The sequence below is a fragment of the Lissotriton helveticus genome, chromosome 11, assembly GCF_964261635.1.
Source record: "Lissotriton helveticus chromosome 11, aLisHel1.1, whole genome shotgun sequence".
Classification (NCBI taxonomy): domain Eukaryota; kingdom Metazoa; phylum Chordata; class Amphibia; order Caudata; family Salamandridae; genus Lissotriton; species Lissotriton helveticus.
In genome coordinates, this window is record NC_136072.1 from 111,668,358 (window position 1) to 111,696,064 (window position 27,707).

At 42.3% G+C, this 27,707-nt stretch overlaps 1 protein-coding gene across 1 annotated transcript in view; it reads right to left on the reverse strand.

Moving 5' to 3' along the window:
• Window positions 1–27,707, reverse strand: part of GNB4 (G protein subunit beta 4) — a 708,510-nt gene that overhangs the window by 574,488 nt on the left and 106,315 nt on the right. The gene's annotated exons all lie outside the window — the stretch shown is intronic.

Genomic DNA, 27,707 nt, shown 5'->3' on the forward strand with positions numbered 1-27,707 from the left:
CTATTATTTTGAAAGATAGTTTACAGTCTTTGAGCACTGTGAATAATGCAGGTTAACCTGAGGGTACTTCTAGCTTTGATCAGGTGCCACTTCAAGGACAACAAATTAGGTATGTTGTGATCAACTTTCTAGGTGACTGAGACCAGTTTTGCTGTGTCCTATCTCAAAGAGACAACATACAACAAGAGACCGGGTTCAGCAAAGAGAGTTGAATGTGGAAAGCCGTCTTGTCACTACCAGTGGACTATGAAAGTATTAGCCACTTTGTTACAAAAATGTACTACATATCACAGACTACTCCAAACGTTGACCATCATATAGTCCCTAACGAATAACCTCCATTTGCCAGAATAACAGAGTTGTGAGCAGTTTATCAAGCAACGAATTACATGAGAAGCCCCCCGAATTTCCAACTCTTTTAACATCTTCTTCCTTAATCCTTTGAATTGTGGTCTTTCCCTAGTCAGAGGGTTGTACAACTTTGTTCAAGCTGCATTTACAATGCATATTGGAGTATGTCAAGTAGTACCATATTCAGTACTCCAAATGGCTTTTGTGAGTAAGGCCCAAGATGTATAGTTTAAAAACATTTTCATTTGTATCCACCATTTGTGTGTTGCATACATAGAATTATAGATGGGTAGCAGTGGATTACAGGGATGTTTTTCACCTAGAGGTTCTGGGTGACCTCAAATAGATGAGAGTGAAGCTTGAGTTATCTATGATGTCACTCAGAAGCCTGAGGTGAAAACATACCCATTATTCACTTTTTACCCATCTATAATTTTATGTTGTGTGTGGCCTACAAATACATCTGCTGCTGCTTTCAACTGCTACAAAGAGGCAGATGATTAATAGGCAGGAAGGGTGTGGAATTAATTCCGGCCGAAACCTAATACATATTGTTTCGTGTCTGGGACAACAAATTATTTGTTTATTTTGTTCACTGGACACCTAAGGGAATCCAGGGTGGGGTGACTTGTGTAGCTCTCACCATCATATTTTATCCAGAATCCCTTGAAATCCTCCAATTTTGACAACAACAAAAAATTACCCATTGTCTTCACGTCTCTGGAATCTGCGGGGAGCCATAAACTTCTATTTACAACAACTTCCTTCCGCCCAGCATTCCCACAAGTCTCCTGATAAAAATGGTACCTCACTTCTGTAGATAGGCCTAGTGCCCGTGACAATAAACGGCCCAAACCGCAACATGGATACATCACATTTTTCCCCCTCAAAACTGATCCTGTTTCCTCCGGTGGAACCTGACAATGAGGTGGATTTGGTGGATGGGCTCCAGGCCTGAGGAGACACCTGTTTCCTTGCTTGATACATACAGTTTCTGGAGGCTGGTTGCGATTGCGTGCACTGGGCTAGGGAGGGATAAGGGGTGGGTAGAGGGGTCGTTGGGTGGTTGTGGGTGGTGGGTGAGGGTGGGTGGGGCTGTTACTGATTGGGTTTGTGACATGCTCATGCATATTTTGTTGTTCTGGCAGGTTTCTCCTGACTGTGGAGGACTGCTTCCATGCTTTGCCTAATCAATAAAATAAAAAAAATTGTTGTGAGAAAAAAAACTGATCCTGTTTTCTGCAAAGTGTATAGCTGTGGATTTTGAGCCCTAGCTCATCCAGCACCTAGGGAACCCTAGCCAACCTGCACATTTTATAAAGATAGACAACCAGGGAAGTATATGGGTGCATGCCTTGCTTAGCTCTCACTACTTAATTTTACCCAGAAGCCCTTGCAAACTTTGGTTAAAAAAAACCAACATATGTTCCTCACCTTTCTGTGATGGAAAATTCCGAAATCTTCGAGGAGCCACAAATTTCCTACCACTCTGGGTTCCCACTTGTCCCTTGATAGGAATGGTACCACATTTGTGTGGGTGGGCCACAAAACCACAACACAAAAGGCCCTAAATCACAACGTTGAGAGATAAGCAATCAGGGTAGCTGCAGTATTTGGGGCTGTGCTGTCGTGCCACCCATGCAAACCTAAGAACCACAGACATTATTGAAAACTAGACAACTATGGGATTTCAGGGTGGTGTGCTTTGCGTGGATCCCAGTAGGTTTTCTTACCCACAATACCCTGCATTTTCCTTATATTTCTGTGATGGAAACTTCCAGAATCCGCAGGAATCCACAGAAATCCTACCTCCCTGCATTACCCCGGTTCTGCCGATAATACACTGCCATTTGTCTAGCTGAGACTAGTGCCCACAGCAGTAAAGGATCAAACCACGGTCAATGGGAACCCTTGCGAAAGGACTTCCTTTGACCTCGGGCACACCATCCTGCAACCCCTGGTTATCTAGTTTTCAAAAATGTCTGTGGTTGGTTGATTTCTATGGGTGGAGACTGAGCACGGCCCCAAATCCTGCAGCGACACCTATTGCCGATCCCGCCACGTAGAGTTTGAGCACCTTTTGTGTCAGTGTCTTTTGGCCCACCCACACAAGTTAGGTATCATTGTTATCGGGAGACTTGGGGAGATGCTGGGTGGTAGGAAATTCGTGGTTCCCCACAGATTCCAGAATTTTTTGTCACAAACATGTAAGGAAAGTGGATGTTTTAGTCAAAGTTTTGAGTTTTGCAGGGCATTGTGCGTAAGACAATGTTGTGGGATCCACGCAAAGCACACCATGCTGGACTCTCCTGGGAGATTAGTTTTCAGAACTGTCTGGGTGTGGTAGGTTTACCCAGGGGACAGCCTACCCAAACCCAAAAAGTGCAGCGATTCACTATTAGAAGGAGGACAATATTGGGAGTTAGCCACATTTTCTTTTCACATATGTAGGAGCAACACCAAAAGAAATCAAATGTCCTCTCACTTGCCATTGGGATGGGATTTCTTAGTTTGCATGGGAGCAGAAAGACTGCTGAGGCTTCAGCGGTGAGGGTGGGGCAGGTGTAAGGATGGGCCAGACCCACCCCATTACTTTATTCCTACCATACAGGAGGCTTTCTGGCCTTCAGGGGTAAATTGGGACAAACCTCCTGTCTGCCCCTGGGAGGGATGGAGGGGGGCGAAAAGACTGATTTGTCACTTGTGGGGTGGGGTGTGGCCAATGCCAGAGTGCAACACCTACACTACTTTTGTTTGCCCCAATGGCAAAACCCCTGGTGTCAAGTGGACTTTCTACCAGAGGTGGGGGGGGAGATTTGGGGCAGGAGAAAGGAACTATTGTCCCTTCTAGGGTGGTTATGGTTTACTGCCAGGTTAGGCTTAGTTTTAAAATGCCTGGTAGGCTTTCTGCCACCCGGGGGGCTGTTTGAGGGTAGTCACCCCAGTCAAATGTTTTGGTGGGGTGGGGCATTGCCATGCCAAAGTGGGCAGGTGCCACCCCTCTCCTGTGGTGATTCCCAAGAAGAGATCCCCTAGGCAGAGATTTCATTGGAAAGAGGAGGTTCTTCCCTTTCCAACTAAACCTCTCCCAAGATAATTAGTGCTCATGTCTGAGAAATGCATTCGAGCACTGATTCAGGGAAAGTAAAACAAGCTCATTGGCTCCTTTTTCTTTCATTTGTACTAAATTGACGTGAGCACGCCCTGCGTGCTGATCGTCATTACAGGGGGAAAAAAATACTCAGCTGCTCAGGAAGCTCGAGCTAAAAATAAAATAAAGGACTCCCTCTTGTGGGGAGCACTAAAAGGGCACTAAAAGGTCCTTTAAATACCTCCCTGTGCCTGCACTTAGGAAGTAGTGCATTCACTGGCCGACTGCCACACTTCAGTGGTTAAAGCAAACAAACATATTGGGTTCCCGCTTTTCTGTCACCCTGCATAATGGCAGCTTTACATCTTTCAGAAATTTACAAGAGTTTATCAAAGTAGGGCTGGAATCCCTACTCTTAGCATACTTTTCTGAATTTAATTTTGCACTTGCACAAACCTGCAGAGTAGGGTCAAATCTATTTGTTAAAACCATTTTTTTTACCTTGTTGGGAGTTAATGTTCAACCTTTTTCAGGGTTGGAATGGACTGAAGAGTTGGTGAATGCCCTTAAACTCTTAAGTTTGTGGGGGATGCAGAAAGCTACAAGTCATTCCAGCCCTGAACAACCACTTCCCACTTGCTTCCAACACTTGTGAGGAAATCCTTTTAGGATTACAAACCCAACTTTTGGCCACGTTTACGTCCATGAATACCTTTTCAAATTTTGCCTATTACATTTTGCCCTGGATAAGACCTTGCAGACTTCATCTAGTCTAAAATGTAAACCAGTCATTGATTAAATGCCTGGTATATACCCACGGTTATGGCAACCAAGAGAAATGAGGCACAGTTAGATTAAGTGATTTGCTCAGAAATTACACAATGTGCTCAAGTGAAGAGTGTGTGGTTTCCGTCTTCAGCAGGCAAATTAGAACTTAACCGCAAATATAATCAGGGTTTTATATACAGTAACATTTTATTAAATCAAATGAATGCCTAGAGGTGAATTTGTATGAAAGAGAAGAGTAAGGGTACAGTTATGGCTATGATATATCATCAAGTCTGCCATAATCAGATTTCCCAGACAACAAGGATCCTTGACAATTTTCTTTAAACAACTTGGAATAATTATAGGCCACAATCTGCGCTATAATGGAGGTGTTTAATAATCAAATGAGAAACATAAGGGGAATTCAAAGCACACAAGATGACAGTGGGACACAGTCCTGCATCCAGTACGTACAACAACATTTATGGACAAACCAATATTTACAAGGGTGGGGGATTACTCAGGCAATTATATGAAATCTTGAGGCGCTAGTAGGTACATAAATATAAAAAAATCAGTCTAGCTGCGCTCATGTAGTACAACACAGATGAGTCACACAGTGGAGAACTAGTGTATAACTACATCAACTGTCGACGGCGTTTCGATCCTATTAGAGATAAAGGACCATCATCAGGACTGACATTGTATTGCCTGAATTGCAAGCCTTGACTCATGGAAGATGGTATGAGGTGGTCCAAGGTGGCGTGCGAATTTGCGACAACGTTTAAAAAAAAAATAACATTTTTGACCCCGGGCAGGGTTTCTCTGGGATCCCGCCACCAGGCCTAGGGGTCAGGGTATCCCAGGTATCCCTACTTTGCGCCCTTATGTCTTTTATTGTGATTTTTTGGACTCAGTGCTGAGTCCCGAGTCCTAAGACAGCTGCCTCCACTTCAGATCTTAGCTGGAGATCTGTCAGATCCGCAGAGATCTGTCCGTAGAGATATACAACGTTTTTTAGCATTGACTCCTCAAAAACTACTGAACTGATTTACACCAAATTACAAGAAGCACTCATTCTGGGCCAAGGTCTAGCTTTCTGCTAAATTTGGTGTAAATCCATTCAGCGGTTTGGGCTGTAGCGGCATCTAAAGTTCCTATGGAAAAATGACAGATCACTTCGTAACTTTCCAAAAGTAGCACTCTTTTTTTTTTTAAACGTTTTGTGGAGATTTTTCGTACAAGCCCAAAGTTATTAGTAAAACTATGGAAACACAATTCTAACTATAACTACCCAGTGGTGTGTGTGTGTGTGTGTATATATTTTTTTCTTGGCATTACTTTGGTGCTATATCAAATCTCTAGCATAGTTAAGTATTTTCTTTAAATTTGTGGTTTTGCAGTTACTTGCAGGCACTCAAACTTATATACAATGGATGTTTTAACCACAAGCTATAATACTGGCATTGCAGCCTTTGACCAGCAACTTACACACACAAATCACTGCAGGTGACCCTGCAGGTTCTAGTTTCAGGAGCAAATGCTCAACCCACGTATCTACTGTCAGTTTTTCCCAACCTTTTTTCCATATTTCACACAGACCTCAAACCATGAATAGATCTGAAGACGTTCAAGTACATCGTGCACTCTTCTTGTGCTTTTCTTGATACCGCTCCTTTTCGTCTGGCACACAATACCTCATTTCCTACTATCTACCATCCCAACAGGGTTACTTACCCCCTCATAACATATCACTACAAGCACGGTTTCCATTTCTGAACTTTTTCCACATACCAATCATTGCTCTCAGGTGTGTTAATAGGATTGGTTCTATTGGAAAAATCAAAACAACCACACCCAGAATGTAACAGGTTGTCACATGGATGCCTAGGAACAGAAACAGTGTCTGTAATGACATGGATTCAGGTGGACACCCTGTAGCCTAACGATCCTGCATCTCTCTCTCTCCCGGAGTGATTGTCAGCCTCACACCCGTCCAACCTTACAGATTAATGTACGCCCTTTCCTACCTGTCAAATTGCTTATGTGGGTCCCCTGCTCACCATGCCACTGGAGTCAAGCTAGCCTGGCTGATGAGGGGTGATACCTCGAAACCGGTTCTAGGATGCTATTTTCCGGTCCAAGGAGGACCTGGCTTGGCAGTTCGGGTTGGACTGTACCCATGGTGAGCAGGGTCAAGACTGGTTTGCATATGGCTGGGTCTAAAGTGGAAAGGCGCTGGGATGAAAAAAAGATGTACTTAGGCCCAGATCTCTGTACCACGGGTGAATGTTTGACACTGTTCAGCATTCCGTCCACCAATTGTTCTTTTTGCAAACTGCAGTCATTAGCCCAGCAGCTTTGTCTGGAGGCCAGGAGCACCCCTTAATCCCCTGAACCAGGCGCATCTCTACAAATTATTGTTAATGTCTCAACCCTGTTTTACCAACATGGCCAGTGTTATTTAGGCATATACTGTGGGGGGAAAAATGGAAAACCAGCAAAAGGCAATATTTGTATCCCCTGAATTAAATTATTGAAACTGGAATGGAACTTAGGAAATATTGCGAGAGGATTGTAGAGCTGTTTAAAGTACTTCTGCCTGTCCATGAAAGCCAGTACACCTACAATAGCTATGCTAAATATGAGCGGGTGAGAACTTTTATCACCGAGTTACCAGCACCTACCACTCCATCTCAAAATACCAACAAATAGTGTTTTACTTAAAAAAAACAACAACAAAAAACGTCAGAACCTCATTTAAGAAATATATCTAAGTTACTAGGATATGCAGTTTGATATAACAAGATTTTTGGTGTTGTGTGGTTAGTTAACCAGAGTAGGTTTACCCTCACTCACACTACCACCTACAATCCATACTGCTATAGGTTTATAGAAGTAAAGCAGAGTTGAAATTGTAGTTAGTTATAATGCTTAGAGTCTATGGAGGCTTTCTTCACCAGCTGATTCGGTTGTGAGCAATGCAACTCAGTTTAAACCCACTAAAACTATTTAACCCTAAAAAAGGTGGCACACTACCACAGCTTAACCCATCATGTCTTCCCCGTTTGTCAGCGCTGTGCATTGGTCGGCATCGCTGCGAAAATTGGAAGACTCCCTCCCTTCACTCATATATATATATCCGGTCACCTGCTGACAAGAACTACCTCCACAACATCAAACTATTTGGTATTGTGTCTTCTAACATAGTTAGCAGCCATCCGGCACCTCTTATCCAGAGGAGTAACAGAGAGGACCACCCTATACCCAGGCCAGGGCTTCACGGTTAGTATAAGATCTGTCGCTTAACTTGGCGAAATGCCATTTTGATGCAGCTAGGCCACATTTTCTGCTTTAAGAGGCAATCTTGCCCCCTTCAACTCTTTAAACGTCTTTCTAGAATTGCTTGCTATATAACTGACCAGGTGCTACTGATCGCTTCCTACCCTTCTGAAGCCACAGAAGAGAGGCTGCCATCTCCACCCACCCTCTGGTGCTTCACTAAGTTGTCAAGAACACCACACCTTTCAGAGGCTAACGCCTCAGGACTCCTAAAGTTAGTATACTTCTACTGATGAACTCTACACTCACATGTCCATATCAATTTTCCTTGATAGATTTATCGTCTGTAGCCAAGTTTCTGAGCACTGCGCAGTGAATATTTGTACTGTATTGTAATTGCATTTATATAGTGCCTATTACGACTGACGAGGCGTTGGAGCGCTTTACACCATGCTCCGCTCCAGAATCAGAAAGAGTACCATATATTGCCTGTGGCATCATTAAAAACACGTCTTTCTCCTCAATTTTACAAAAGCTGTAATACTGCAGCAAGGCTGATGTATGAACAGTGGGTTAGTGAGTTTAGAAGGGGCAGGAGTAAATCTCTAACAAAAAGCTACAGTTGCTCAACAGATGAGCCCGGATAACAGCAGCCAGACAGCAATCCAGTGGTGCATTTCTCGCTTTTCTTTGTTCCTCTCCCACAGCTTATTCAAACCTTAGAGAGCCTAATCAATTAAAGGCTACTGTATGCCATGCCTAATGCATTGCTGTCCCTAAACACCACTGAAGACCCACAGGTTACTCCCTTGTGTCTTGTTCATGCCTCCTGCAGTATTATTTCATTTATTTTGTTTCTTGGCCAAGCCTAGTGCTTTTGGGACTTTGCGTTCCATCGTGAAGCTGTGTGGCTGGCAGGGTGCCAACAGGCAGCAGCTACTCTAAACATCTGTCTCCTGCGAGAGCAAAGAGAGTGCAGCAAACACCACAATTCTATTCTCTGGTGTAATTCAGACGCCCCCTTACTTATGAACCAATGTACAGTAACCGCACAGCACAGCAGAGACAACAAGCCGCCTCTAACCGGCCTGCAAACACCGCCCTTACAATCCAAACATTTATAGTAGCTTTATTTACAGGAAACATTTGAAAAGTGTTTGGGGAAACGAGCTGCTACAATTGGAAGCTTAGTAGCTGTGGTACTAGATCAAGAAAGGTCAGCAGAAACCAGAATACCAAAATATAACCCCAGGCAGGAGAACTCCACATTAAGTACAATACTTATTCTGAAGAGTGTTGGCTGGAAGTCAAAATGGTGCCGCCCTTGAGATCCACCTGGCTGAGAGGGAACAGGTGAAATTATGTAGAAGTATTGGCCAAGCGGAAGAGACCGCTCTGCAGCAGTGGCATCTGCCACACCTAATAAAAAGGCGTACAATATTTTCTTTATATATTGTTCCTTGCTAATAAGTTTTAACTTGCACACCAGAAGCAAAACCCAAACAATTGCCTTCTAACAAAAACATCATAAAAACATCCTAGTACATAAAGGGGCTTTGGGTCAGTCCTCTGTACAACTGTCCTTCTTATTTTGCTTCCGCCCACAATATCAAATAGCATGGGGCAGTCAGACAGCCCAATTCAAACCTTGGCACGTGAGCGAGGGCATGAACCAAACCACACCTGCACATCCACCTTAAAGAGAAGTGCACTTTGATTAGACTTGGTGGGCTAAACTTTTATTTTGATAACACTATTTCTTTCAATCGGCTATTTCGTTTAGCACCCCTGCGTATTTAAACTATGTCTCACACTTATAATAATTCAAAGCCACTGTTAGCTTTTCCTTGCATCAGCTATTAAGGTTTCTACTTCCCCAGCCAACTAGGTTCTCGCACCTCCCTCATATCTTTCACTAACCTACAAACACAATACCACATAGAAAATATAGACTTCTATAACTTTCTCAAACTTAAAGCGTGCATCATCAAAACAAAATCCTATACCAAATAATCATCACTTCCAGAACTTATCAATGAATTTAACAAATCTGGTCATCAAGTGTCCAAATTCTATAAACTACTATAACCCATAATATCAAATATAAAGCGCAAAATAATGAAGGAATGTAACACACACTGCTCTCACCCATACAAGATCTGCAATGGAGTAAAATATGGAAATCAGTTACCTCACACAAAATCTCACCAGTCCTATCAAAGACTACATTTTGGCTAATCCACTGAGCTTATTGGACCAAATCCCGTTTACACAAGCTGAACATCCTAGATAGAACAAAGTCCTGGAATTATAAGTAAGAAATTGGGGATGTAGAACATCTACTTTTTTTTTTACTGCAAATCAGTGAAACATCTTGGGAAAATGTTCTCTTTCGTCACTAAAATGTTTGGTATTTTGGTATACACCCTTAACATGAATTTGCATACATCATTAAGAAATTCCTGAATCCTGGCATCAGAAACAATGACAGCCTTTTAATTGATCTCTTACCAACAGCCATAGTCAAATCAATTACCTACAACTGGAAAGACATGAACAAAGCATCATTCACAGCCTGGTTCAACTGGATAACACAGACCAGAGGAGCAGACAACATTGCCCTCCAATATTCTCCATGGAAACCTCAACACAGACCCAAGTGGAAGTCTTTAGATATATACACTTTAACACCACCAAACCCCCTGAATACCTCAGAAATCCTATTGACGTCTTGCATCTACACCAGGATAGAGCTGCAACCCACATCAGCATCCCATATAAAGGAAATCAACGCAAGCTTGAATCAAATACCTATACTTGAGCAAGTTATATGACCGTCTCACTTTCTCTTCCTGCATACATGACTTTTTACTCACTCATCTTAGACACTACAGAGTATACATTCAATGGATATACTTATACCACTGCAATGTAATAACGTGTTTCTATCTGCAACTGATATAATTATTTTGTGACTATGTATCAATGCTGTTGAACACTGACTCTCCTTCTCTCTCGCAGCTCTTTCTTTTATTGTGTTATATCCAGCTGTTTTGGTTTTCTTATCCTTTTGTACTTTTGTGTTTTGTATTCAATACAAAATCAATAAAGATTATTTGAAATAGGACACGGTTTCTACGCCAGTTACAAGTACACATGTTCCTGCCGTCTAAGAAACACCCATCTTATTCTTTTAAAATTGTTTGTGATGGTTAATTTATATTTAAATGTAAAATGTTTTCTTCTTTTTGCGATATAGGATTGCACTAAAAATTAAAAGAATAACCATTCCGGAGCCAGCCAAAGCCAAACCTATTGCCTTTGCTAATGCTTGGTTTTAACTGCAAGTATTTTTCTTACTTAATGGGTCGATTTAGAGGTTAGCAGAAAAGGTACTGAGTGATAGGGTGCCCTGTTGGACAAACTGAAGGCTCGCCCGCCTCATTTAGAGACAGACGGGCCTTCTACAGGTCGACGACTGAGACTTCTCAGTCTCTATCGCTGATGTAGATTCAGAATGAATAAGTGTTGTTGCCATGTGTCCACACACCTGATTTGGAGTGGGCGAACACATGGCAAGTTATCATTGCTCATCACCGTCAGGTAAAACCTGTCACTGATGGGCAGTGAAAACTTCAAAATGCCCCCATCGCTTTGGGAGAACACTCCCATGGAGATGAGGGCATAGCATTTAAAAAAAAAAAAAAAAAAATTACAAAACAAAATTCCACTTTGAGTTTTTGTTTAGGAAAATTGAAAAAACGTTGAAAGTTTGCTGAGTGGCTCCATCATGTTGACAAAGCCGTCTGTCAAACTTACAATGCATTGACAGGAACCGCCATGTTAGAGATGTCTGGTGGCTAGCGGACGTCTCAGAATTTCACAGACGGGAACTCCATCAGGGAGACGGAGTACTTCACTCCATCGCCCTGACAGGGTACACCTCCGTCTGCCAAACTGCCAAATCAGGCTGCCAGTCTGCTTTTCATTTTGTGGGCTTCCTTCAACCGTTGAAATACAAAATATAGCTATATTTTATGGACTTTGTCGGAATTTGCATGTCAAGAGTAGTAAATAGTTGCTCAAAATGGTGATCCTCTCCAGATTGCTATATTATTTTAGGACCATTCCTAGCTAGATACCGGCAAACGTTTTTACACAACTCAAATCAATGATCACAGGGCTTTTGTGGGGTACTAGCAGAAGAAGGGTGGTTCTTACTGTCCTTGTGAGACCGAGGGCAGAGGGGGGTCAGGCTGTCCCTGACTTTGAGACTTATTACCTAGCGGCACAACTACAATTGCTTACTCAGGAAGTGGCATTGGAATTCTGAGGACTGGGTGAAGTAGGAGGGAGGTTGTCTTCCCAGCGGGTGCTATCCCAAATTGTTTTGAAATTACCACTTAGGCTTAATGAAGTGTCGGGTAGTTTGCGAACAGCGCGACTTTGCTGGACTAGAAGCCAGAAAAGAGTGAAGATTGCACATCCCTATGCCCCTGAAATTCCTTTATCAATGTGTGATGTACTATCGCACGGAGACAACTGGACCACGCTAACTACTTAGAAAGAGAGGGAACTGTCCGTAATGGGAGACCTATATGAGAATAATACCTTGCTCCCTTTCACTGAATTACAAGAGCGATATGACTTACCTCGGTGAGACTACTTGCTCCACTCTGCACTTATTGCGGCCATTCAAAAACACTGGAAGGAAGGAGGGGTTAATTGAACCACAGATATCACTGGGCAGTCAGTACACAGTTTCAGCGGCAGGAACCTTTAAGGCAGTCACTTGTCTCTATAGGCGTATGACTCAAGAAACGTTAGTACCCTTAACTGTGCTGCGATTAAAATAGGAGGATGATATGTGATGAGATTCCAGAAAAGCTCTGGGCTGAGTTGGTGGAAAGAGCGTGGAAGAGCACTGGGAATACCTGCCATCAACTGGTGCACTTTTATATATTACATAGGGCATCTCTCACACCAGTTAAAATGAACAAATATTTTGATACTAGGTCATCAGCATGCCCGCGCTGCAATACAGAAGGGACAGATTTTCACCACATGTAATGGGACTGCCCCCAGTTGGAGACTTATTGGATAGATGTGATTGCAATACTGAATGAAATAACCGATAGAGAATTAGAGCCGGCTATAGGTCCCTGCCTTTGGCACTGGTTCTGCCATTCCTCTAAAAATAAGGTCACTAGTACGTTTTGTGACTTGGCCCTTCTATGAGCTAAAAAAAGACATCACGGCACACTGGAAATCAAAGAAGGGTCCAAATGTTAAGAGATGGAAAACTGAATTCTTCAAATGGGCAGAGTGTGAAAGCGTTGTTAGGCTTTAACTAGCCACACAAGCTAAATACAAGAAAGCAATGGAGGCAGCAAGGGCTTGGGAAACATTGGTGGTCCTTTTGAAAATCCTGGATTCTGAGGTAGCTGATGACTCCAGGACGGATGCCCCTGCTGAACTGAACTGATACCCCCTCTCCACTATACAACATGATAAACAGGACTACTGAACCTGTGCATTCACCTACGCTTGACATGGATAGATTTCCCTATAGTAAACATTGACTAGTCTCGGGGACCTCACCTGTAGTAACGCTAGATAATGAGACCGCTAAAGGTATATGTGGCACGCCGAAGGGGGGTGCGATAGACGGAAGCGTTGATTAGTTGGGTCAGATAAATGGGGTTCTATTAGAACATTGGATGCCAATAACATGTGCATTCCATGATTATTTTATCTAATAGACATTTCCCTTGTTATGAATAATGAAAAAAAATGTGTAAGTACATGTCAGTTATGTCACCAGCATAAACCAGACCAAAACTCTGCATATTTTTCATTACAAACGCATATTGTTGCATGCATAGTTTGGAGATGCCGTCACAATTATATATTGTAAAAAATAAAAACAATTGATTTAAAAAAAAAAGAGAGTAGTAAATAGTTTTGAAAAAGAGCAAACATCTGCATGTTTTTCGTATCAACCTAAACAGCAAATACAAAATGTTCATGTCAGAAGGGGCAACCCATCAGTCATGATGTTAGAGAAGGGAGCTGCAATTATACTCCACCAGCATTTAAGATACGAGGTAAAAGGTCATGTTTACTATACATTCCTGCAACAAGAGCACATAGCCTTTTTTCGCATGTATAGTTCCAATAGATCTTTGCTTGGATGTCTGTCTTTCGATGTCACTTCATGTGACGGAGGCTGAATGAACACAGATCACAAATTAAGAACATCAGTAAGAAAAAAACACAAAATGTTAAACATACAATCCTTGGAAAGATATTTTAATCAGGACATCTTGCAAACGTCTTTTATTTTCAATGTCCGATAAAAATAAAGAGGTCTCCTGCAATCCTGTTGCGCCTGATAACAGTAGTTACTAGCTAAATCAAGATTATGAGAACCGCAGTAACTGCGCCGATTTGATTTCTTTCACTAGCTAGCAAAAAGTAGGCGGAGTCTTTAAGTGAAATACAGGCGGCCCAGGACCAGAAATACTAATTTACATGGTAATTCCTCATTTTTAAAGGGACCCTCATGATCTCATCTGTAATACCCAGTAACTACGCCACCGCTGTTTTATTTTTATAGATTGCCGTTTTATTTTTATAGATTCATTATGTGTGCTATGTGCCCTTGAAAAGCAATTACAAGTGCTTGCAGAACTAGTTACTCATTCTAATTAAGGAGAAGGATTAAGTAATATCTGATTAGGAAGCATCTGTAATATCATCATATTTTTTGTTGCCCTTCACCTAACCAAACCAAAGATTGTGCCTCCAACGTTGCAACAATTTATTTTTATTTTTTTTACACAAAGTTTATTGCAGTTCCATTAATAGTAGACAGTACATGAGCATGGCAAAACCAAAGGGGATGATGGACGGAGTGTTGAACATTGCAAGCACTCACCCCCAGTCAACTGATCTGGGTTTAATCCATCGTCATTCTTTAGTTCACTCCGCCACCCCAGTTCAGACATGGCCATATGCAAATCAGTCTGACCCTGTGCCTCATGGGAACAGTCCAGGACGAACTCCCAAGCCATGTCTTCCCTGGACCGGAAACAAGCATCCTGGGACCGGTTTCTGGCTAATCAGCCCTCATCAGCCAGGCTAGCTTGAATCCAGTGGCAAATGAGCAAGGGACCCACGTCTGGGCATACCCTGCCAACTTAGGGCGAACAAAGCAAAACCAAAGGGGATGATGAACAGTGTTGAACAATGCAAGCACTCACCCCCAGTCAACTGATCTGGGTTTAATCCATCATCATTCTTTACCTCACTACGCCACCCCATGAGCATGGCCATTGAGGTAATGAATAAGTACAGGTGGATCATGGCATCAGTGTAAATATACAATCATGCTGTAGTGACTTCACGTCTCAACATTGGTCCCACCAAGGGGGGGGGGGGGAACGGGACAATAAACATTAATGAAATGACATAATTAACCCCCCCACCCTGATCCTGAACTAAAGTAAACAGGACCCTAATGCGTCACCTAACTGTTTTTTTAATCATTAAGGGAGAAGTGTATGTGTTATATAGTGCAAGTATGGACCTGGTGGAAATAGCGGTGTCCGAGCCTACAGCACCCAGTTACCCAGGACACAACCAACGTCGGCCTATATGGTCAGTCCCTTCCAAACTTCCTGCTCTATCAGGAATCCAAGTTCTGGGCTTTAAAGCCCTCCAGTAGTATATCCCATTCCAAGGGAATGGGTGATTTACACACTCCCTAGTACTCCTCCTGCCTAAGGGCCATACTCTCTGCAAGACCCAAATAATGGACCTCCCCTTGCTAATCCTCCAGTTTAGGGGACAGTGGAGACTTACAGCATCTAGTGAGGAGGAGCTTTGACAGTCTCCAATGTTGCAACTATCACAGTAAACAAGAATTTGCAATGCAATAGGTCTTGCATTTACAAAACTCTCGAAAATACGAGACCTACTGCTTTGCATATGGTTGTTTGCAAAAGCGCCCCATGCATCGCTTTCACTTTAATAGTGGTCGTGCCCCTTTCCTCATAGTAGGCTCGTCTTAAGAAAGGCGTGCGGTGCCATTAACGTATTAGTACAGCATGAGGCACTTTTACAAACTAAACTTAAAAAATAAAAAGAAAATGTGTCCGCATTCGGCGCCGCAAATAAGCCAAAAGGCACAGCCGCCACTGTACTATGCCATGAAAAAAAAAAAAGCCCTACGAAAGAGCGTATCCTGCCTGCAAAAGCAAGCAGGTGAAAAGCATTAAACAAAATAATGCTCAAAGGCTGTAATTTAAGCCTACTGAGCAACAACACACGGAACAGGGGTGTCCTCATGAGTGGTTACAAATGAAGACAAGGCCATACTAAGGAGGGACTCACAAGCCTATTAACGAACCAGAAGCCAGCATTTACCCAGGACAATCACACAAGCCAATAAAAAATATGGGTGGAGAGTGGGAGGAGCTTCAAGTCCATACCTAAATACAGCATGCCTCGCAGAGCAACGCATGCGCTGCCCAGGCTTGACCTAAAAATGATTATGATGCAGTTGGCAGTATTGCTCTCCCACTGTTCCAGTAAGTCTTAGAATCTTTAACTCCTCCACTCGTCTACAGATGCACATGTATATGCCTAAGTTCCAAAGGACAATATTAATACCCTGCTAGCACTGAGTGTATTTTGACTGTTATTGTTTTAGGTGTTTTTGGAGGAAAGGGGTTGCCATGTTAACAAAATGGTACGGTTGAGGGTTCTGTGCAGAATATGAAATAGTTTTGGGGGTAGGCTGGGCTGAAGCGTTAGGTCCTGTAAATGGAATCTGGCCTGGCGCTAGATTAGAAGTGGATATTAGAGTTTGGCTCCCCGCATTTTAAATAAACCTATTTATCTCATTATTTTGAGCTACCATTGTCAGTTCAGAAACAATGCCAGCTTGGGGTGTCAGTGGGTGCTGATGCTTCGTTCCCTGCTCTGTTTCCTGCTGGGCTGCGCTGGTCGTTTTTCAGGGGGCATCTCTCAGATGCCCTCTGAGTGCATAGTATAATAAATCCCACCCTGGCATCAGTAGGGGCTCTGTTTTTAGGACAGCTAGGGTCCTTGGTGTGGTGTCTTTTGAAAGCTGTGACACCATACCTTGTTGTGATCCCAAAGGGCTGCGAGCTGTTGCTGGCGCAGGACTACCTGTCCCAGGAGCGCCAGCAACCATCCCAAATTGAGACCAGCTGGGGCGCTCTCCCTGCCGGTTCCTCCCTCGCACTAGCTCTGCTGAAAAGCCTTTCACCCTCAACTCACCGGTGGATTCCTCTCTGCCTTGGACGCTGTTGCTGCTTACTGCAGAGCCTTTTGTTTTAATCACTTTCAACCCACTTCTTGCGGTACCCGCTCCGCGGGTCCCGCTGCGAGGAAGGCGGACTCACAGCCTTAACGAGGGAGAGAGAGAGAAGCAGGGCTGCGAGCTGTTGCTGGCGCAGGACTACCTGTCCCAGGAGCGCCAGCAACCATCCCAAATTGAGACCAGCTGGGGCGCTCTCCCTGCCGGCTCCTCCCCCCTTAGCTCTAATAGCCTAATAGCAGTCGAAGGGTCCCGCTGCGCGGGAGCGCGCGGGAGGGCGCCGGGAGAAGCCCGGGACAAGGGCGGGACCGACTGCGACCGACAGAGACTGATAGAGGCTGGGCTGGGCCACATCCCTTTTATCTCTTATTTAGGTAAACTCTGGTAATATTTACTGTCCTCATTGATCAATATTTTATTATTGTTATTTATTGGATTTTATTGTGACCCACATTTGTCCACTCCCCTCTCACATAAGATGACTACTAAGAAACTACGATCCGGGCGAGTGGTAGTCGGTAGAGCCTGTTCTAAAACCAAATCTAATCCTTTGCGAAATAGAAATGGGCCAGCTCTACAAGTCAAAAGTACATGCCAGTTATATTCTCTATGGGATAAGGGTAAAGACAAAGTGGATCGAGAAGAAGTCATTACTGAAAATACTATTATTAGTACTAAAGATCAGGTACAAGACTCCTATATTAATAAGAGAGATAGTATTTCGCCAGGTGTTATAGCCCCATTTCGCCCTGAGGTGTTAACCTATAAGAATCAAGAACAAGATATAGTTCTCCCTCCAGAAACCCAAAATTCGATAACTAAAGTGGTAGAGCAAGGTTCCCCAGTAATAGCAATAGCTCATAATCTTTCCCCCCTCTTAAATAATGATTTAAATATATGTCCTGGTTCGTCAACCCCGTTGCATATTCCCCCAGAGGACTACACTCTACCTGATATTAATCTTGAGTCTCAGAAAGTTTTAATTCAGAATCTTACCACACGACAGGATACTATGGCTACTCCTGTGTTGCATCTTTATAGCAGCACACCCTCTCATAATTCTGACTTTTCTACCCCAGAAATGAATCTATTTGTTAGTTCCTCTCATGACCAAAATCAAGATAATGATCGACAAAATTTATACGCACGAGAAAATAACGTCATCTCCGATTCTTTAACTGCCCTAGAGCGACTAATTTCTTCTATTTTAACGCTTTTGGAAAAATTAGTAAATGGATCAGACAATGTCTTTGATACAGTAACCCTGATCCTAAAGGCACTTTTGAGTAATCATACAGGACTGGCAGATATCATCTATCCAAAAATAATAAATTCCCCTAAAAATTTAGGTGAGGAACAACAACAAGAAATAAGGGATAAAATAATTACTGATCTGCCTACCATGTCTGATCCTCTGGGTAAGACTAATACGGACCTTACAGCCCCGATTCATCCTTCCATCCAAAGGAATGAGAATCTAACTACAAACAATTGTGCTGCTCTTATTAGTCAAGAGATTAAGATATCTCCAATTATGGAGAATAAAGAGTGTAAAACCTTACCTCCTATCTTTCCTATTTTTTTCCCCCAAACAAATAAAGAAACACTAAATCATTTGGCCCTATCGGACAAAGCTCCTCCATTAGAAGAGAATAAATCCGAAATAATAGTATCTAAAAAACAACGAGGGAAAAAAAGAAAATTAAATCGAAGATTTTACAAAAAGAGGCAACGGAAAATTATTTTTGAAAATGTTAAAGATTCTTTAATGAATAACTCCAATCTTGTGGATTCTGATCTTAATTTATCGCATGAACAAGTGGAAAGCCCAAAGGTAATTTCCACAGTAGTACAACAAGAACCAATATGCCATACAAATCAGCAATATTCTGATGTTCAGCGTACTATTGTAAATGATTTAAACTTAATCCCTGCCTCTGATTCGGCTACAAGAGGAACTCTTGATCCTTTAGCTATCCCTTTTTCACAAGCTGTTGTACCTGAAACTCCATGTAAGACAGGCCCCAAGACTGGAGAATATGTAGATACTCTCTTTCTTGATTTTATTCCTATCTTTGATCCAGATCTTATTTTAAATAGATCAGTATTAGTTAATTGTTTTCAGGAAATAGAGAGTTTAAAATTAATACAATCGGTAGATATAGACGTTGTAAAATTAATAACTTCGAAAAACGGAAGGATAGCTCGTGTGAAATTTTATTCTAAACTGGTATTAAATCATATTCTTCAGTGGGCAGAAGAATTCCAAATAAGAGGAATCGATGTTGATACTTTCATACCGGTTAAAATAGTCGGCCAAAATTGCCAAGGATTGTCAACCTATCAGGGGCTAAAAGCCTATTCTTCGGACAGTCTCCCTGTAAAGACTGAAGAGTTGAAAATACGGATACAAAAAAATAAGCGGCAAGTGACAGTTAATAATCCGCTCCCGCTAAAACAAACTAGGGTAAAAGATGCCGATTTTGAGTGGAGTTGGCTACCCTCTATTCTGTCGAATAAATCGGGTCTTTCATCCGGAGTAAACCCTAATCTTTAGCGATAATTTAAAAATAATTTCCTGGAACGCTGCTGGTTTAACCCAGATTTCCGATAAATTACTATATTTAAACTCTTTAGATGCAGATATTATCTGCTTACAGGAAACCTGGCTGATAGGGAACTTACCGGTTGTGAAAGATTATTATGTGCTGGAGAGTAGTGCCACTCCCTCTATAAGAGGCCGAGCGAAAGGTGGGTTAGCTTGTTTTTTATCAAACAAAATTAAATGGAATTATACCCACTTTGTAGATTCGAACAAATTATTTCAGGCGATCACTTTAACAAACTTTGTGAACGATGGTTCGAACAAATCAGTCATAATAATAAATGCTTATTTACCTCCTGACCTAAAGTATAACTGTGGTATTAAGAAGATCTGCTCTTTTATTCTCAACTTACAGGAATCTTGTTCCCCCCCATATATCATACTGGTGGGGGATTTAAATGCTAAAATATCCAATGGAGCTTTAGAGTTATTTGGAAATAAAGAAAAGGAGGAAATGTTCCAGATACCTAAAGCCATATTCCCAAAGAACATTAAAACAAATAAAAGAGGGAAATTAATCCTGGAGAGCTTAAGCGAGGCAGATTGTATTATAGCCAATGGGAGGTTTTCCTCTGACAGCCCTGCTCACCTAACACATAAATCAGGGAATGGTGGTTCGATTTTGGATTATGTGATAGTCGATAGCACATTTTTTAGTTTCTTGAAGGACTTGATAGTGTTACCTACCGATCTTAGTGATCATAATGTTTTGATTTTGAAGTTGAATGTATCATCTTCTCAAAAAGATCAATGGAAAATCGGGGATGATCTATTGAACTTTGATATTAAAAACAGGAAGTGCTATTGGAATTCCAGGACTATTAAAAATCTGTCCAATTTACTAGAATATGCCGTAGACAACTTAACCTTATGGGAGGGCAGAGAACTAGGCTGCTTTACGTCATTTTTACAAATTTTAAAACTAAAAGCTCAAAAGCCTCTAACAGCCAAGGTACCGCCCAAAATTCCTTCCGATCTTCTTAATTTAAATAAGGAAATAAATAAATTGGTAAGGGCCCAATACCTTTTCCCCACCCCAGACCGTAGACAAACAATCTTACTTATGAGGAGGAGAAGAAATAGGTTGAAGGTCAGATTAAAATGTGAGAAGGAAGACGCTCTTTGGTGTAAACTTCGTGAAGCAGCTAAGAGTGGTCGAACTAAGACCTTCTGGTCATTAATCGGGGAGGGTTGTGGGGTGAGATCCAGACCTTCTCCGATATCAATAAATGAGCAGACTTGGGTAGACTTTGTTCAGGGTCTATATAGTAGTAATGGTGAGGAGCTTGACCTTAATAAATTGCAGGAAGATCTATTTCCTTATGATCCTCCTTCTGAATTAGAAATTGAAGCCGCAATTAAAGCTCTCCGCTCGTCCGGTGCCTTAGGCCCAGATGAAATTCCAATTTCAGTATTGAAAACCCATAGTGCCTTATGGGGGAAAATTCTATACCCTGTATTTAAAGCTTGTTATATTAAGGGCATTGTTCCACATTCTTGGAAAGGGAGCTTGTTAATCCCTATCTACAAAAAGGGCGTCAGGGATTTACCCGAAAACTATAGACAAATAGCTCTCCTAGACGCCATAGGCAAGGTTTTCACCAAATGTCTATTGAATTCTATAAATGACTGGGTGGCCATGTCCGCAATTCTCCCCCTAGAGCAGACCGGCTTTAGAAAACAACACGGTACCTTAGATAATCTGACCGCTCTCCAAATTTTTATCGAAAAATATGTCACAGTCCGTAGAGGAGGTATCTATGGAGCATTTATTGACTTCTCTACGGCCTTTGATAAGGTGGATAGAGTTTTGCTTTGGAGTAAGCTAATAAAGTTAGGAATGCCCCCGAGCTTATTGAAACTAGTAATGGCACTCCATACGGACAACTGGTGCAGAGTTTTAATGGGTGGTGATAGAGGACTTTCCAGAATAATATCTACCAATAATGGGCTTAAACAGGGCTGCCTGTTGGCGCCCCTGTTATTTTCCCTATACATTGCTGACTTACCAAAAGCTATATTATCTACTAGCAATGGTATTGCCCCTGTACTAGGGGGATCACCCATTGCATGCTTAATGTATGCCGATGATATTTTAATTCTGGATCTCACCCCAAAGGGCATGAATAGTCGTTTGGAAGGTTTGAACTCCTACTCCGAGGCCCATTTCTTAAAAATTAATACCTCAAAAAGTAAAATAATGTGCTTCTGTGGAAGGAGAAAACCTAAATATAACGATTATTACTGGTCTGTCGGGGGTGAGAGACTAGAAGTAGTTAAATCCTACCCCTTTCTTGGGAAGATAGTCACGAGTAATCTTTCAGAAAAAACCCATACAGAGAAAAGTGGTAGGAAAGCTCTCGCTCAAGGGAAGAGTCTTATCTCCTTATACAAAGCGACAGGTCGGAGGCATTTTTCCATATTACTCGAAGTCTATCGGGCAAAAATCCCCGTATCCCTAATCTACGGATTGGAAATAGTGGACATGGCATGCTGGAAATTCTTGGATTCTATTGAAGGAAGAATTCTTCGTAATCTAGCTTCTGTAAATACTGCAAGCTCTACGTCTTCGTTAAGACAAGAATTTGGATTGCGTAGTGCACGGTCCCAGGCAGTAGCGAGTGTGGTACGTTGGGTTTTTAATATAGCTGAAGGAAAGCCTGGCACCCTGAGGTTTCAAATAAAAAATGAGTTGTTGGGTTCCTATAATGTCTATTCCTCTATCGTAAGGAACTTTAGACAGGCAATTTCTTTACTACAGATAGATGAACAAAGTCTTTTTACATTATCAGCTCCCCAACTAAAGCTATCCTTAAAGACTACGTCTTGGGAGTTGAGTTTTAGAACTGACAGTATGATCCGAAAATCTAAGAGAGGAATGTTCCCCTTCGACAACTCTTGTGAAATTAAAAAACTTCAGCCATATTTAGGTTGGAATCTTCCTCATGCAGTTAGGCGATTTATTCTTTTGTTGAGATATGATTTACTCCCATTAAATTGTTTATTGTTTAAATGGCATGGTGGTACAGATATCTGTGATTTTTGTAAACTTCATTCCCAGGATCTATACCATGTTGTTTTTGTTTGTCCAGCCCTTATGGTTCACAGACGTAAATGGTTAAAACCCTTGTGTTTTCAGTTGGGTATTTTTACTGCTTATGATTTTATTGTAGCTATGTTTAATCCCCCAAACGAAATGTTTTGCTTTAAATTGTTTTCTTTTTTCAAATGTTTTTTAACATTGTACTGATATATTTTTTTATTTTTATTTTTTTTCTCTTCTTTTTGATTATGTACTTAATGTCGTTTTTTCTTTTTATTGACAAACTGTTATGTGGATCTCGACAGAGTTCCGTTATCATAAATAAATAAAAAACTTGATCCCAAATCTTACCTTGGTACCCAGTTTTAGTTGGAGAGGTGTCTTTGGGCCCATCCTCCTGGACAGGTTTTGGGGGGGCTACCAGGGACTCCTTACTTTTATCTTTAAGAGGCTCACTGTCTTTCCTCTGAAGAGGTTTTGTAACCCCTTTTCTTTTGGTCACCCTTGGTGGACGTCCTGGTCACCATTGTCTTGTCCCAGTGGTCTGCCTTCTTTCCCAATTCTTTGGGAGAAATTGGACCTAGGTCTACAAGATACTGATGCAACTTTTCATCTATGCAATTACTTAATATGTTTTCTTTCTTAAACAAATGATAAAAGACCATCCTGATCTTGCACTTTACTTCCAGTCAACCAGCCACCTAGTGTTTTCTTTGAGTAGTCTACAAATTCCACCCAGGGCTGACTGCGTTTGTCTGAGCCCTCCTGAATCTAATTCTATACTCCTAAGTAATGAGTCAAAATCCCTCAACCAGGGTGCCCTTCATGAGTTAATATGACTCTGCTTCTGCCCCACGAAGGGTCAGAAGTCTGTTTCTGCACTCACCAGAGAAAGGTTCCCAAAGAGCTGCTCCCTATTGAGTCTTCTTCACTTTTCTGGCTTGACAAGCCCCCTCAAAAGCTGTGAACACTTAGTGATACTTTCACCATCCTCAAATTTAGGGACAATCCCTTTTGGGGGGTTGGGATCATAAGGTTGCTCTCTAACCCCATTTATTAATTTGCTGCCACCATTGATGGGGGCTAGGCCCATCTCTGTTCTTTCTTTTTCTAGAGCCGGGAGTCTGGCCTTTAGGTCTAATATTTTAGCCACCCTTACTAAAAGGTTGGTTTCTTCATTGAGGCTGTCCTCAATGGTCTCAGAAGCACCTGACCCACCTGTGTGGGATCTAGGTACTGTGAGCTGTATTCTTAGAGTCAGGGGCACAGGGACCCTGTCCTCCCTAGGAAGTGAGGGGGGTTGGAAGTTATCTTCCTCCCCTCCTCCTTCTTCCCCATCTGAGAGGTCCTCACCTTGCTCAGACTGGTGGTCCCTAGCATACCCTGCCAACAGCTCCTGAAGCTTTTGTTTGGAGGGATGGGACCCCATGGCAATGTTTTTAAGTTTGCATAGAGACCTAAACTCCCAAAATTCTAGATCATGGGTACTCGCACACTTTCTCTCAGGGGCCAAATTTACAGTGTGGTTTGCGGCCGAGAGGGGGGTAGGGGGGTGGGGTTCAATGGGGGTGGGGCTAAAGAGAAAAATTCACCACCTTTTTAAAAACAAATCAAAGTGGTACTGTAACCTTGTGTGTCCATATGATACCTGCAAGGAAACTGTTAAGCGTACATTCAGAGCACAACCAGAGCACAGAGATAGTCGTAGTTCAAGTCCATAGATAATTTTGATCAAATATGCCAACATGGTGGGTTATCTTACGGGCGATCCCAGGGCAGGCAGCCCCTCGCGGCCTGCCCACCTGATGAGCCAAATTACACCGTGGCCATAGCCAATCGGTGTTTATCATATTTGGGGGAGGGAATACCCCTCCCGCTGGTGGACCGCCAGCCCACCCAATTACTCACGGCCCCAGAAGGTGGCAGAGCGTTCCAGGCAACCCCCGGTTGTTCAGGTCCACAACTGCCAGTAGGACTAACGGGGCGCCGTCGCTCCTCCAGGGTCAAACGTGAGGACCTCCCTGGGGATTTTGGCATTTGCACTCTTGTTATGCTCCTGCAAAGGGTACCCCTCTGTACCTAAGAGCCTCTGGATCGCCCTGTAACTCCGCCACAGCTTTGGGTGTGGCCACCGTCACAACCAGGGCCCCCCACCAAGGTAGGCATCTTTACCTACATCCTGCTGATTCCCAGGCCTCTCCCATGTACAAGGTCCCTGCTCACTCTGGACCAGGGCCGGACTGGGAATCACAACCGGCCCAGGCAAAGTGCTTGGCCGGGCCCCCACCCAGCCGGGTTGGTGGTGCCGCCGAGCTTTTTGCTGGGGCCGGTTTTCGGCCGATTTTGGTACAGGGCCGATTTTGCAGCTATGATGCAAAAACGGCCCTGTAACAAAAACGGCCCCCAGGGGCCCAAAACCAGCCCCAACCCGTGCGGCGCACCGGGGGATTGCCCAAGGCCCGCTATGGCCAGTCCGGGCCTGCTCTGGACAGGTGAACCCCCTCTTAATCAAAACACCCTGTGGACTTGGCATGCTAAAACCCATGCCTGATAAAGCTAAACCCCCTCTGTTCCATAATCATATTTTGCATTAGCACCCTCTTGAAGAGGGCAGTAAATTGCGAGTGTTTTGCACCGCAATTGTGGTCGCAAAACATTCATACATGGGGTTGAGAGTCGCTTTTAGGAAGGGACATCCTTGACATGCCCCTTCCTAATAGCGAGTCGCAAAAAATTGTGACTCGCTAAATAGGAATTTACATGACCCTATTAGTTTTTGCATACGCAAACGGGTCGCTAACCTGTTTGCGCATGCAATTTAGGGTCGTACATCTGGCCCAGAACCCCGTAAGAAGTTAATAAGCCCCCCGTAAGAGGTTAATAATATATATACTGGACACTGGTCTTCGCATTTTATGATGCTGATTCACTTTAATTACACCATGCAATAAAGCATTGCTTGAGAAAACTCGAACACGTTGTGGTCCGTACCTGCTGTCCGATCGATATATCAGTAGTGTAGTTTGGCCGCATGGTGGAACTGTATTGTGAGATATTTTTGGCGTGCCTGAACCGCCGCTGCCAGCGCCTGTCGTCCTGCAAGGGCACGGACTATGGTGTTTGGGATGCCTCGGCCATATGCAGGACATCCACAGATGTCTGTGCAATTGAAAATCAGCGGCTGGCGAGGGGAGGAGCTCAGTTTCCGAAATAGTAAATAGCGGCTATCCACATGAGACAACACCAAATTGGGCTAATGTAAAGGCCATAAAAGACTTGAATAACGGAAATGGAAAAATGGTGAAATATGGGACATGGAGGCCCCTATCACGTTATTCATGCCGATGCGAAATGGGTTGTTTCTGATTGGCTTTTGCCCCACCAATGGAGTGTTTATCAGCTAGGACTAAACTGCGCAAAATTTTAAATGGTTTTAGCACTGAAGAAGGTAACATACCGAAATGCATTTGCGAGAATAAACCATTTCTTAAAGATCCCCGGAGTGCTCCGCTTCTTGTGGGATATATATATATATATATATATATATATATATATATATATATATATATATATATATATATATATATATATATATATATATATATATATATAAAAAATATATACACATACACATATATACACATATATACTTAAGTACTACCAATGTGCTAAGGCTTATTAACATTGAGGGTCTTAAGGGATTCTGTCCTTCCTTCTCTTTTCAATATGAACTTTTTTCTTTCTTCTTTTTCTCTCCTCCATATGTTTTGTTTCCTCTCTCTCTCTTTCTCTCTCTCTCTCTCTATATATATATATATAACAAAAAAAAATATATATATATATATATACACACTTACATACATATATACATATATCTATATATTTTTGTTACACCAAAGACGCGGCACTTCAGACTTGGGTATTTTAGCTCGATTTATTCAAACTTCAGAGCTCGAACCAACGCGTTCCAGCCTAACTTCGGCTTTGTTCACGGTAAGTGAGCCATCATTTGTGTTTAGTATATATCCCATTTCTGCCATGAGGGGCATTCTGGGATATGTAGTTCACCATTTTTATATACAAATATACAATTAGTTATAACGTCACGCAGTGATGTTACATTTCGGCTTATATTGAAATGAGTCTGTGTAGCGATGTTAGTCACACATTCGTTACAGTGTATAGTACCCGATTCATTATTGTCAGCATTTCGGCAACAATGGTATTACCAGTGGCTCATTGGATCATAATTAGCTGTTCGTTTTTACCAACAAGTTGATATGTCAGATTAGAGGATATAGTATCCCTATCTGTCTTATATTGCATAACAGAGTCTGAATTTAGATTGTTAGTTACAGAAAGCCAGTGTAGCGCTTTTTGTTATATATAAACTTCATATCAACTATATCAGCTTCCATCCTCAAACATGTTTAAAACCAGAGGAGGCACGGAAAATGTAACGCCCAGTGCGAGTAGTTCGGTCACACCACAACAGAATACATTGAAAAAACTATTCAATCAAGCAGAGAGACTACAAAAAGGAAATAAACAAAAGTTGGGAAGGGATTGCCTTGGAAAATTATATAGAGGTCAGAAGCATACCCAGAGGGTTAAGGATTTTTACAATGCCCACACACCCTGAAACTAAAAAAGAACTAATCGAGGAATGGGTTGAAAACAATTTGAAGTGTTCCTTAAACATGATGCGCATTCTAATTAAACACGCTAAAACCAATATAGGAGAAATCATCAACAAAATCAATGAAATAGAAGATACTATAAAACAGAAAGCCAACAAAGATGAGGCGGCAAAATTGTGAAATGAAATGGATGGCAGGCTAGAAAAATATGAAACTGAAATTGAAGAACGTAAACAAAGGAAATTTAAAAGAGACGAAAGGGATTATGCTCAAGGCAGAATTCTTACATTTGCAAAACGCTTCGATACTTTAAAAAAGAATTTCCCATTCCAACAGCCAACCGGAACACCAGTGAGCACAAGTGAATCTGAAGTAAGTGAAAACGAAATGACTGATGGAGCAAGAGCCACTATTCCATGTGATTTTTAGAGGAGGTGCGGCTCATGAATCTGGACAAGACACTGTCCAGAGGTAGGAGCCGCGGTAGAGGGTCAAATCAAAGCCGAGGAAGAGGACCAAAAATCAATGTACAAAATCAAGAAAAACCAGAAGAGCCAAAAGAAAAAAGATACTACCCT